Here is a 14263-nt window from a genome sequence, read left to right as displayed (position 1 = left end):
GCCAAACAACCAACAGGGAGGGAACACAGCCCCACCCATCATCAGACAAGCGCTTTAAAGTTTTACTGAGCTCTGCCTACCAGAGCAACAACCAGCTCTACCCACCAGCAGTCCCTCCTATCAGGAAGCTTGCACAAGACTCTTAGATAGACTCATCCACCAGAGGGCAGACAGCAGAAGCAAGAAGAATTACAATCTTGCAGCCTGTGGAACGAAAACCACATTCACAGAAAGACAGACAAATTGAAAAGGCAGAGGACTTCATACCAGATGAAGGAACAAGATAAAACCCCAGAAAAACAACTAAATGAAGTGGAGATAGACAACCTTCCAGAAAAAGAATTCAGAATAATGATAGGGAAGATGATCCAGGACCTTGGAAAAAGAATGGAGACAAAGATTGAGAAAATGCAAGAAATGTTGAACAAAGACCTAGAAGAATTAAAGAACAAACACCCAGAAGAACTAAAGAACAAACAAACAGAGATGAACAATACAATAACTGAAATGAAAAATACACTAGAAGGAATCAATAGCAGAATAACTGATGCAGAGGAACGGATAAGTGACCTGGAAGACAGAACGGTGGAATTCACTGCCAAGGAACGGAATAAAGATAAAAGAATGAAAAGAAATGAAGACAACTTAAGAGACCTCTGGGACAACATTAAATGCACCAACATTCACATTACAGGTGTCCCAGAAGGAGAAGAGAGAGAGAAAGGACGCCAGGGAATATTTGAAGAGATTATAGTTGAAAACATCCTTAACATGGGAAAGGAAATAACCATCCAAGTCCAGGAAACGCAGAGAGTCCCAGGCAGGATAAACCCAAGGAGAAATATGCCGAGACACATAGTAATTAAATTGAGAAAAATAAAAAAGAAAAATTATTAAAAGCAACAAGGGAAAAACGACAAATAACATACAAGGGAACTCCCATAAGGTTAAGAGCTGATTTCTCAACAGAAACTGTACAAGCCAGAAGGGAGTGTCAGGATATATTTAAAGTGTTGAAAGGGAAGAATCTACAACAAAGATTACTCTGCCTGGAAATGATCTCATTCAGATACGACAAAAAAATCAAAAGCTTTACAGACAAGCAAAAGCTAAGAGAATTCAGCACCACCAAACCACCTCTACAATAAATGCTAAAGGAACTTCTCTAAGTGGGAAACTCAAGAGGAGAAAAGGACCTACAAAAACAAAAACAGAACAATTAAGAAAATGGTAACAGAAACATGCATATCGATAATTACCTTAAATGTGAATGGATTAAATGCTCCAACCAAAAGACACAGGCTCGCTTAATGGATACAGAAACAAGACCCATACATATGCTGTCTACAAGAGACCCACTTCAGACCTAGGGACACATACAGACTGAAAGTGAGGGAATGGAAAAAGATATTCCATTCAAATGAAAATCAAAAGAATGCTGGAGTAACGATACTCATATCAGATAAAATAGAATTTAAAATAAAGAATGTTACATTAGACAACGAAGGACACTGCATAATGATCAAGGAATCAATCTAAGAAGAAGATATAACAATTATAAATATATATGCACCAAACATAGGATCATCTCATTACATAAGGAAAATGTTAACAGCTATAAAAGAGGAAATGTACAGTAACACAATAATAGTGGGGGACTTTAACACGTCATTTACACCAATGGACAGATCATCCAGACAGAAAATTAATAAGGAAACAAAAGCTTTAAATGGCACAATAGACCAGACAGATTTAATTGATATTTATAGGACATTCCATCTGATAACAGCAGATTACACTTTCTTCTCAAGTGCACATGGAACATTCTCCAGGATAAATGATATCTTGGGTAACAAATCAAGCCTCCATAAATTTAAGAAAGTTGAAATCATAACAAGCATCTTTTCAGACCGCAACGCTATGAGATTAGAAATAAATCACAGGGAAAAAAAATGTAAAAAGCACAAACACATGGAGGATAAACAATATGTTACTACATAACCAATGAATCAATGAAGAAATCAGAGGAAATCAAAAAATACCTAGAGACAAATAACAATGAAAACACGATGATCCAAACCTAAGGGATGCAGCAAAAAGCAGTTCTAAGAGGGAAGTTTACAGCAATACAAGCCTACCTCAAGAAACAAGAAACATCTCAAATAAACAATCTAACTTTACACCTAAAGCAACTAGAGAAAGACAAACAAACAAAACCCAAAGTTAGCAGAAGAAATCATAAATATCAGAGCAGAAATAAATGAAATAGAAACAAAGAAAATAATAGCAAAGATCAACAAAACCAATAGCTGGTTCTTTGAGAAGATAAACAAAATTGATAAACCTTTAGCCAGACTCATCAAGAAAGAGGAAGAGGACTCAAATCAATAAAATTAGAAATGAAAAATGAGAAGTTACAGTGCACACTGCAGCAATACAAAGCATCATGAGAGACTACTATAAGCATCTCTATGTCAATAAAATGGACAACCTGGAAGAAATGGATAAATTCTTAGAAAGGTATAAGCTTCCAAGACTGAATCTGGAAGAAACAGAAAATATGAACAGACCAATCACAAGTAATGAAATTGAAACTGTGATTAAAAATCTTCCAACAAACAAAACTCCAGGACCAGATGGCTTCACAGGTGAATTCTATCAAACATTTAGAGAAAAGCTAAAACCCATCCTTCTCAAACTCTTCCAAAAATTTCAGAGGAAAGAACACTCTCAAACTCATTCTACAAGGCCACCATCACCCTGATACCAAAACCAGACAAAGATACTACACAAAAAGAAAATTACAGACTAATGTCACTGATGAATACAGATGCAAAAATCCTCAACAAAATACTAGCAAACAGAATCCAGAAGCACATTAATAGGATCATACACCATGATCAAGTGGGGTTTATCTCAGGAATGCAAGGATTCTTCAATACAGGCAAATCAATCAATGTGATACATCATACTAACAAACTGAAAGATAAAAACCATATGATAATCTCAATGATGCAGAAAAAGTTTTCAACAAAATTCAACACCCATTTATGATAAAAACTCTCCAGAAAGTAGGTACAGAAGGCACTTACCTCAATGTAATAAAGGCCATATATGACAAACCCACAGCCAACATCATTCTCAATGGTGAAAAACTGAAACCATTTCCCCTAAAATGTGGAACAAGACAAGGATGCCCACTCTCACCACTATTATTCAACATAGTTTTGGAAGTTTTAGCCACAGCAATCAGAGGAGAAAAAGAAATAAAAGGAATCCAAATTAGAAAAGATGTAAAACTGTCACTGTTTGCAGATGACATGATACTATACATAGAGAATCCAAAAGGTGCCACCAGAAAACTACTAGAGCTAATCAATGTATTTGGTAAAGTTGCATGATACAAAATTAATGCACAGAAATCTCTTGCATTCCTATACACTAACAACAAAAGATCAGAAAGAGAAATTAAGGAAACAATCCCATCCACCATTGCAACAAAAAGAGTAAAATACCTAGGAATAAACCTACCTAAGGAGGTAAAAGACCTGTACTCAGAAAACTATAACACACTGATAAAAGAAATCAAAGATGACACAATCATATGGAGAGATATACCATGTTCTTGGATTGGAAGAATCAATATTGTGAAAATGACTATACTACACAAAGCACTCTACAGATTCAATGCAATCCCTTCATTTTTTACAGAATTAGAACAAAAAATTTGTCTGGAGACACAGAAGACCCCAAATGGCCAAAGCAATCTTGAGGGAATAAAATGGAGCTGGAGGAATCAGACTTCCTGACTTCAGACTACACTACAAAGCTACAGTAATCAAGACAGTATGGTACTGGCACAGAAACAGAAATATAGATCAATGGAACACAATAGAAAGCCCAGATATAAACCCACACCCCTATGGTCAACTAATCTATGACAAAGGAAGCAAGGATATACAATGGAGAAAAGACTGCCTCTTCAATAAGTGGTGCTGGGAAAACTGGACAGCTACATGTAAAAGAATGAAATTAGAACACTCCCTAACACCATACACAAAAAATAAACTCAAAATGTATTAAAGACCTAAATGTACCAGACACTATAAAACTCTTAGAGGAAAACATAGGAAGAACACTCTTTGACATAAATCACAGTAAGATCTTTTTTGACCCACCTCCCAGAGTAATGGAAATAAAACCAAAAATAAATAAATGGGACCTAATGAAACTTAAAAGATTTTGCACAGCAAAGGAAACTATAAAGAAGATGAAAAGACAACCTCAGAATGGGAGAAAATATTTGCAAACGAATAAATGGACAAAGGATTAATCTCCAAAATATATAAGCAGCTCATGTAGCTCAATGTGAAAACAACAAACAACCCAATCAAAAAATGGGCAGAAGACCTAAATAGACATTTCTCCGAAGACGACATACAGATGGCCAAGAGGCACATGAAAAGCTGCTCAACATCACTAATTATTAGAGAAATGCAAATCAAAACTACAATGAGGTATCACCTCACACCAGTTAGAATGGGCATCATCAGAAAATCTACAAACAATAAATGCTGGAGAGGGCATGGAGAAAAGAGAATCCTCTTGCACTGTTGGTGGGAATGTAAATTGATACAGCCACTATGGAGAACAGTATGGAGTTTCCTTAAAAAACTAAAAGTAGAATTACTATATTACCCAGCATTCTCACGACTGGGCATATACCCAGAGGAAACCATAATTCAAAAAGACACATGCACCCCAGTGTTCACTGCAGCACTATTTACAATAGCTAGGTCATGGAAGCAACCTAAATGTCCATCGACAGACAAGTGGATAAAGAAGCTGTGGTACATATATACAATGGAATATTACTCAGCCATAAAAAGGAATGAAACTGGGTCATTTGTAGAGACATGGATGGAGCTAGAGTCTGTCATACAGAGTGAAGTAAGGCAGAAGGAGAAAAACAAATATTGTATATTAATGCATATATGTGGAATCTAGAAAATTGGTACAGATGAACTGGTTTGCAAGGCTGAAATAGGGACACAGATGTAGAGAACAAATGTATGAACACTAAGGGGGAAAGTGGGGTGGAGGGTGGTGTTGGTGGGATGAATTGGGAGATTGGGAGTGACATATATACACTAATATGTATAAAATAGACAACTAAGAAGAACCTGCTATAATAATAAAATACAAAAACAAATAAACGAACAAACAAACAAAAAAACACAAAAGACACCCCTATCACTCAGGAAATTACAAGGATTTCAGGAGCCCTGTTAGGAACCATGGTCAAAAACCAAATACCAGAACAAAAGATGCTCCTAGTGCTAAGGAAACGACAAGTGTTTCAGGATCTCTGTGCCAGGAACCTGGGGTTGATACCAGTATTTTTTCTATTATTTCAGTTTCCAACAAACTATCATATTTCAAGCCACTTTACAAACAAATTCTATGGCTGCCATTGCATGATAAATTGTGTTTCTACACAAAGATTTTGATTAGTATGTTTTAATTTATATTCTATAACTGAGTCTACATTCATGTGTGATTAAGCTGTCATAAGACTAAAGAAATTCAAATAAAACAGGATCATGACACAAACACATTATGCATGTATAATTTATTGACTCAATTAGGAAAAAAATGAGATCTAAAATAGATTCTTAATTGCATCCAGAAGTAGACTTTTTAAGCATATATTTATTGAATACATAAATTAATGCATTTGTTACTATATTTGTTAATATATTTAAGACAAGACAGTCAAAGAAAATATTCAGTTTGAATTAGAGAAGGAAAACTTTCTTTTAGCGAAGAGAAACCAGTAACTTTTCTGAGTAGGATGGTACTTATATGTGGACAAATGTAGTCTTAAACTGAAAACTAGTTTCTTAAATGCTATAAGTCAGTTGAGGATATTAATTGAATTCTTTGAATTGTCTGAGGACAATAGGAAATTATGGACACAGAGTTAGATGATTTTTTTTTTTAATAAATTTATTTATTTATTTTTGGCTGTGTTGGGTCTTCGTTTCTGTGCGAGGGCTTTCTCCAGTTGCGGCGAGTGGGGGCCACTCTTCATCGCGGTGCACGGGCCTCTCACTGTCGCGGCCTCTCCGTTGCGGAGCACAGGCTCCAGACGCGCAGGCTCAGTAGTTGTGGCTCATGGGCCTAGTTGCTCCGCGGCATGTGGGATCTTCCCAGACCAGGGCTCGAACCCGTGTCCCCTGCATTGGCAGGCAGATTCTTAACCACTGTGTCACCAGGGAAGCCCAAGTTAGATGCTTTTAAGCAAACTGACCGACATAAGATAAATTCTGACTTCTCAGATTCTCATGCTGAAATTTCTCAGTCCATTTCTCAGCTGAAATCTTCTTGTAGCACAAATCTGATTATACCAGTCTTCAAAGGCTCAAAAAGATTACAAAGCATAGCACTGCTCCTGTTACCTCCCTAGGCTTACGAAGTGGCAAGGAAAAGATTCTACAGGAGAATAGGGAGCCAGGGATGACTTGAATGGCCTCCTGACCGTTGGATAGACAGGGTCTGGATTAGAGGGCATTTTATTATTGTATATTGTTCGCGGTTTAGTGAATTTAGTCTCACCCAGCATTAGAACTGGATGCAGTCTTTGGGAAATGGATCCGTGTGGAAACTTGATGAAACTCTGGGTGTTTTCCTGAGGACCTAAGTATATATCCAAATCCATTCACAAAATTTTAGGTTATTTAAAGACTTTAGGATACACAGTCACAGACCACAAATCATGTTCTCACAACACCCCCATGTTACCAAAATGGACAACAGATTCCATTCATTCCTTATAGTAACATATATTTTATGCCTACATATTCTCCCATACAGTATTATTCTAAGAGATTGAGGACAGAGAAAAATAAACAGATAAATATCTCACATTCAAAAATCCCACAACCTATTAAGGGAAACATATGATTAAACAATATTCAGGGTATAATAATAGAGAATAAAAATAAAATGATTGTCTGCAGGAACAGCTTATTCAGAAAACTATGGAAACAGAGCTGTAAGATCAGCTTAAGTCTACCTACATTATGGTTTTCCTGAAGGGGTCAGCGGAGACTTCACAGACAAAGTAGCTTTTAGACTGAGTCTTGAAGGATGAAAAACAATTTAGCCAAGGAAATGACAGAGGGGCATTACCAGGACGAGAAATCCAAGTGACAAGGTGTAAAAGGAACGGTAAGTAATTTCAGTGATTCCATGTGAACTGTTAACTTGCTGCATATGGGGGAGAATAGGCTGGAGCATTAAGGGGGGGCAGGGGGCCAGGTCATGGAGGAACTAGTGCGTCTCAGTGAACAGGTTTCCATGGACCCCACACCTAATGGCAGGCCTTTGAAGGATTTAAAGTGCTGAGTGAGACTTACTCTATAGAAAAAATCATCCTGGCAGAAGTGTAAAAAACAGCACTAGGAATGAGGAGCAGAGTTTGTGGAGAGAGAGTGGACTAAAGCCAGTGACAGCAGTCATCCATCTGTAATAATGCGGATAATAAAAATTCTTACAGGCCTGGGAAATAGTTACCAAAAAAAAAAAAAAAAATCAGCAGGACTTTGTAAGGACCACAAAATTAAATAACTTGCTCAAGGGCACATACTTAATTAGTAGCAAAGATGTATCTAGAATTAAGTTTCCTGACTTCCAGCCCGTTCCTCTAATACTCTCTACAATATCTTATTGTTTGATGAATTCAAATAAAGATTTCAAATTAGGGATTGAAAATTGCCTGTTAATGTTGATGTCTTTCCCTCAAAACCTCCCACTTATATTTTGAGCAAGCAAATTTGGACTAAGCACACTGTTATTGATTTCCTTTTAACAAAAGTTTTATTGTAATTAAACTCAATCATTATCCACCTCCTCTTACAAATAAATGAAGTCTGCTAATGTCAAGATTAAATTTTGCCTTTGGTTACCAGCTGAGCCAATGGTTTGCTGTATGACAGGAATGTATGTGTATATGTGTTAGAATCTTGCCAATTAAATTATTTTAAGGAAATAAATTTCCCTGTGAATATAATCTCCTTTCTCTATGCCTTTTTAAAAAGACAGGTTAAGACACATTTCATCATAGGACAACAGAACAGTTATGGTGTATCAATACTTATCTACAGATACCACTGAGTTCTATTTGCATGTGTCCTCTTTGCATTGATATCAGAAGGACTTTGGTTAGGATAAGGGCATCTTATTGCTATGATTTGAAAAGTCAAAGAACGGAAAGTATCCAAAGCCCAGTGTTTATTCATCTTGTCTGTCTTGTTCTTAAGAACACAAAATTATATTCTGTTTTATTTACTAAATCAGAATAATTGTTTTCACTTTATGTGACAAATTGACATGTCTGTTTTTGGTAATGGCAAACAAGTGAATCACTAAATTATTCTGTTGAATGAGGAATGGGGATATTTTCTGGTTTAAGTAGAAACACTATTTTCAAAATGTATGTCAAAAAGGAATTCGAAGTCAGTATAAAATCAGAACACTAAAAAGGAAGGAAAGCTGTACTCTTAACGTATTTTATATGATGCATTTTTTCTTACTAAAATAAGTATTATCGATTACTTTATTATAAAAAAAAGTTTTCACCAGCTTCTACTCTGTGCAGAGTGGTGTGCTTGATGCAAGAGATAAATAGTTAATCATCCTGGTGCCAGTCTTCACAAAGCTCACAGTTGTTTGGAAAATACAGTCAAGGAACCAGACAATTGCAAAACAGTTTGATAAATGACATAATAGGGGCATTGTGCAATATCACTTTTCGATGGTTGAAATGATGGTACAGAAATAAAATTGAAATGGACAAGAGTCTAGGCAACAATGGGTGATGATTTGTATTCTCTGTTAAAACCAGAAGTAGGATTTAATTATACTGCCATGTTGTTTTTTAACTCAGGTCTTGTAGAACTCAATATTTGACTCTCAGAAATCCTCAACTTTTGTCAAGAGAGTAACTCAATCTTCACCACAGAATAAAAAGTGCAGTGATTAAGGATGGTGAACCATACAGTTTTAGTTGCACTGTGTGAATAATTGTTCCTTGTTTATTGAGAAACAGCTGTAACCCTTTTTTGTAAAGCTGGATGAATGCATAGCTTCACTGGTTACCTTAGCAGCCTTAGTCATCTTCCTAACAGTTATGAATTGGGAGTTATTCAATAGCTAGCTGTCATGGTCCAAACGCGGGTTGGAAAAGAATTTCCAGACACAAGGCAGAATGTAAAGAAGATAGAATTTATTAGAGGGAAGTGTTGCTGTCAGAACAGCGGGCCAACTTCCCAGTAGTCTGGGAGAGTTGAGCCCAAACACGTGCTATTGATCAGTTTTTATAGCCAGAACACAAAGGAATGGTCTGAGGTGAAAATTTCATTTACTGATTGGTTGAGGCACATATACCTTCCTTCTAAAGGGTGGGAATGGGACAGGCCAGATGCCTTTCCTTATATGGGACATGTCCCGTTGCCCAGGTGGGCATCGCCCAGGTGGGCTCAGGAATTTCGTGACCATTGTAACATGGTGGGGAGGACAATTAAGTGTCTGGTAGGGGGTGTAATGCTGACACTTTTTCAGGCAGGGTGGTCCTTTGTCCTTGAAGCACCATTGTTCTTGGAGCACCACACTAGCCTTCTCAAAAATATTCTTTGTGGATTTATCAAATGACCTGAATTGACAATGGAGATAACATCCTTTTTCATTAAATATCTACCTCTCCAGAAGGCCTCATTAATATATAAATATAGACAGTGTGAGTGATAACATACTTATTGTCCATTATATGTTATTAGTTATTCATCTTTTTGAGGATGAAAGGACAGGAAACTTATGATGACATGTGAGGAAAGCAGAGCTCAAGAGAATGGGTATTAGATCCATCAGAGAACACTTGATCTGGGTACCAAGGAAAGAACTCTGCCAGGATTATCTAGAAAGGATTTCATTTGATACTCCTCTATGTTAGATGAAGCAACAATTTTTTTTTTTCCTAAGAAACTGGATTAAGATTTAAAAAACCTTATTTCAGTCTTTTGCTCTGCAGTTAACTAGCCAGCTGGTCTAGGCTGTGTATGTTATTTGAGTTGATTTGGCCTCATTTTCTTAATCAGTAAATGAGGGAATATCACCAGAGAACTTTCAAGGTCCTTCCACCTCTGAGTTTTGAATAACATAAACATTATGATTAGGAAACAGGAGAACAAAGAGCTATGGAGAATGGAGACATGACATTGGAAATAGCTGCAGAGAGGAGCTTGGATAATACAAATTTGGCCGGGGGCCTGCCCCTTATTCAAGGAAATTACTTCATTTATTTTTAACACTTCTACCAAATTGCGTGGGGCTTTTTCCTCTTTATTGTACTTTTCTTTTTTTTTTACAACGATGATCTTTTAAAAATACCAGGTTAAAATAAATATTTAATTAAGCAAAATCAGTGTGTCCGACTCATATCTATTCTAATAATAGAAACTTCTTTCTTATTCATATTCAGTTGATTTCATACTCATACCAATAACTATAGATTTGTTGTTGTTTTTTATGTTAAATGTTCTTAAAGTTAATGCTATTATATCATTGAAAGCTCAGACCAGAGGACAAAAACTGAATCATGCTTATTTAAAAAAGAAGAAGAATATTTACGGAAGTTTTAAGAGTATCACCAACTCCCAGAATTGGTTTGTCTTCATTTTGAAAACCTTCCTTTTACATTCAATTTAATGCATTTAGGAGTAAATTATTCAGGAAGTGATAACGATTCATTACTTAACTACAGGGAAGTCTAAAGAAGCAGTTAGCATCAGCCCTGAAGATTGGCTGCTCATTTACTCCATATACAGGGCATAATGGATATCCAGCAATCTGGGTAATGTAACATTATCTGTGTTGATTGTAGATATGACAGCAAGATAATTATGCTTTTAAGAGTGCTTTAAAATGAAACAACTATGTGATGGGTGTGGTGCCCCAAGGACAATGGTGCTTCAAGGACAAAGGATGACACTGCCTGAAAAAGTGTCAGCATTACACCCCCTACCAGATTCTTAATTGCCCTCCCCACCATGTTACAATGGTTACGAAAATTCCTGAGCCCCCCTGGGCGATGCCCACCTGGGCAACGGGACCTGTCCTAAATAAGGAAAGGCATCTGGCCTGTCCCACTCCCACCCTTTAGAAGGAAGGTATATGTGCTTCAACCAATCAGTAAACGAAATTTTCACCTCAGACCATTCCTTTGTTTTCTGGCTGTAAAAACTGATAAATAGCACGTGCTCGGGACGACTCTCCCAGACTACTAGGAAGTCGGCCTGCTGTTCTGACAGCGACCCTTCCCTCTAATAAATTCTATCTTCTTTACATTCTGCCTTGTGTCTGGAAATTTTCCAACCCGCGTTTGGACCACGACAGTGGGTAAGGGGACAGTCTCAATCTAGGAGTAAAGTTTTCTTTAGAAGACCTCAAAATTCAAGTAGAATAAGAGGAGTTTGGAAACATCTTCTTCCAGAAGAACTGTTTTCAGGATTGGCAGGACCCAATGACACATCTTTTCAAATGAAATGCACCACCTTCACCTCCACAAATGGTAAATATGGAAGCAATCAGATGTTGTGCATACCAAATTGACAGCCTGTGTTGATTTTGACTCAGAATTAGTTATGCTGTTGGGCAAGGTGGTGAATGTGGGGGAGATGTTTACACAAAGGAGTGGGAAGATTTTCAAGTTGCCAAAGAATGGGTAATAACTGCGAGAGATGAAAATCTAGCTCAATATTTGTATTTCATTCACCTATAAGAGAGCATGCATCCATGTTTAAAATAATTAAACATAAGGTGAGGTTTGCAGTCTGATAAATTTAGATTTAGGACTTAAAATACAGCTACTACAGTGTAAATCTAAGCTTGGACCAATGATTACTATAAGCAATTTACAACAAATCAACAAGGATAGTTCTCTTTTTTTCTTGAATAAAATAGAGATGGAGTTCCATGGGGTTCTTTTTGTATCAGTACTAACTGACAGCTATTAGTTACTGAGTATTAAGTTGCACAACTCTGTGAGGTAGGTATTATTATTTCATCTTTATAGATAAGGACCGTGAGGCAAAGATTAAAGAAACTGACTACGAGTGTAGTTAAGAAGCAGCAGAGTTGAGATTCGAACGCAGCCAGATTGACTTCAGGCTACACCCACACACACACAGAGCCTCTTCCAATAAGGCCTTTGATTTCATTTATCTGACAATCATTCAATAAACACCTTTAAGTTGAAGTTATTATAACTAGTGCCACAGAAGAACAGGGATAAATACTACATAGCTTTTACTCTCAGACTGCTCACAACGACATCAGAAGATCAATACATCGCAATTGTGTCTTACTGTCACAAATGCTGTTGTTAGCCTGCTCCCCATCACCTCAGCCCAGCTCTGAGTTCATATTCAACTGCTATGGACAGTAGCAGACATTTGCATTTGTGACAGTTGCCTAAGACACACAAACACGGATATTCTGCTACAGGACACCAAATAATAATGTCAAAGAAAATATGTCTCCTGGTATCTAAGCCAGATCTCCTGCACTTCTGATATTCTCATTTCATGTTGATTTTATCCTGCTAAAGCCTCATTTAATTTACAGAGCACCACGATGTGGATGAAACAAAAACTGTTCCATGAAATCACCTAAGTTTGGGAACAATCTACTGGGAAGAAACTAAGTATAGCTGTGGGGATTTTGCCCTACTTAAATATGTTTTACGGTATGGAGGAAAGCTAATAGTAGTAGAATTTCCCCTCAATTAAACACAAGCTCACAGGTTAGTCTGTCACAGATCCAGGGATGTTGACAAAAGACATGAAACTCCTGGATCAGATACAAAGGTCTTGATCAATCACAGACACACACACACACAAAACAGTAGCAGACATATCAGCATATTTCTGCTGGTTCCCCTTGTCCTGTGGTCCATGAGGCGACACGAAGGGCTCAGATGGATGTCTACGCAAGCAGAGAGTTGCACTGCTGCTAAGGAACTCTGAGCTTAGAAAATCTGCGACTTTTGAAGATCTAAATAGACATTTCCCCAAAGAAGACAGATGGCCAAGAGACACATGAAAAGATGTTCAATGTTGCTAATTATTACAGAAATGCAAATCAAAACTATAATGAGGTACCACCTCACGCCAGTCAGAATGGCTATCATCTAAAAGTCTACAAATAACAAAGGCTGAAGAAGGTGTGGAGAAAAGGGAACACTCTTACACTGTTGGTGGGAATGTAAATTGGTGAAGCCACTATGGAGGACAGTATGGAAGTTCCTCAAAAAACTAAAAATAGAGTCGCCATGTGATCCAGCAATCCCACTCCTGGGCATATATCCTGAGAAAACTATAATTAGAAAAGATACATGCACCTCTATCTTCATTGCAGCAATATTTACAATAGCCAGGACATGGAAGCAACCTAAAAGTCCATTGACAGATGAATGGATAAAGAAGATGTGGTACATATATATCATGGAATACAACTCAGCCTTAAAAAAAGAATGAATGCTATTTGCAGCTACATGGATGGACCAAGAGATTATCATACTAAGTGAAGTAAGTCAGAAAGAGAAAGACAAATACCATATAATATCACTTTTATGTGGAATCTAAAATATGATATAAATGAACTTATCTACAAAATAGAAACATACTCACAGACATAGAGAGCAGACTCGTGGTTGCGAAGTGGAGGGGAGGGATGGATTGGGAGTTTGGAGTTAGCAGATGCAAACTATTATAAATAGAATGGATAAACAGCAAGGTTCTACTGTATAGCACAGGGACTATATTCAATATTGTGTAATAAACCATAATGGAAAAAAAATTAAAAAAAGTCTGTCACTTTTATAACAAGTAGAGATCTTTGTCCAGAGAGAGACTGAGTGCTGTGTAGTACTATGTGATGCATTCCTGTGAGGCATTATATCACTCTTCAAAATTGCAGAAGCAATCCAGCTAAGTGGCCAGGGTGAAAGAATGGTCTGGGGGTTTTGGCATGCTTAACAAGACTTGCAGGAGCATAAGAAGCCCAGAGAAGACTGCCTCCCAGCAACATTCAGGGCACATTATAAAAGAAATGGGTTTCGTATGTGAGCCTAGGTGCCTAAAAACAATTTCTTGTGGTTTGAAAATTACCCGCATCTCTTTCTCACTGAAAAAGATGTTTTTTA

The sequence above is a fragment of the Balaenoptera ricei genome, chromosome 4 (genome assembly GCF_028023285.1).
Source record: "Balaenoptera ricei isolate mBalRic1 chromosome 4, mBalRic1.hap2, whole genome shotgun sequence".
In the NCBI taxonomy this organism is placed as follows: domain Eukaryota; kingdom Metazoa; phylum Chordata; class Mammalia; order Artiodactyla; family Balaenopteridae; genus Balaenoptera; species Balaenoptera ricei.
Note: the sequence above shows the minus strand (reverse complement) of the source record.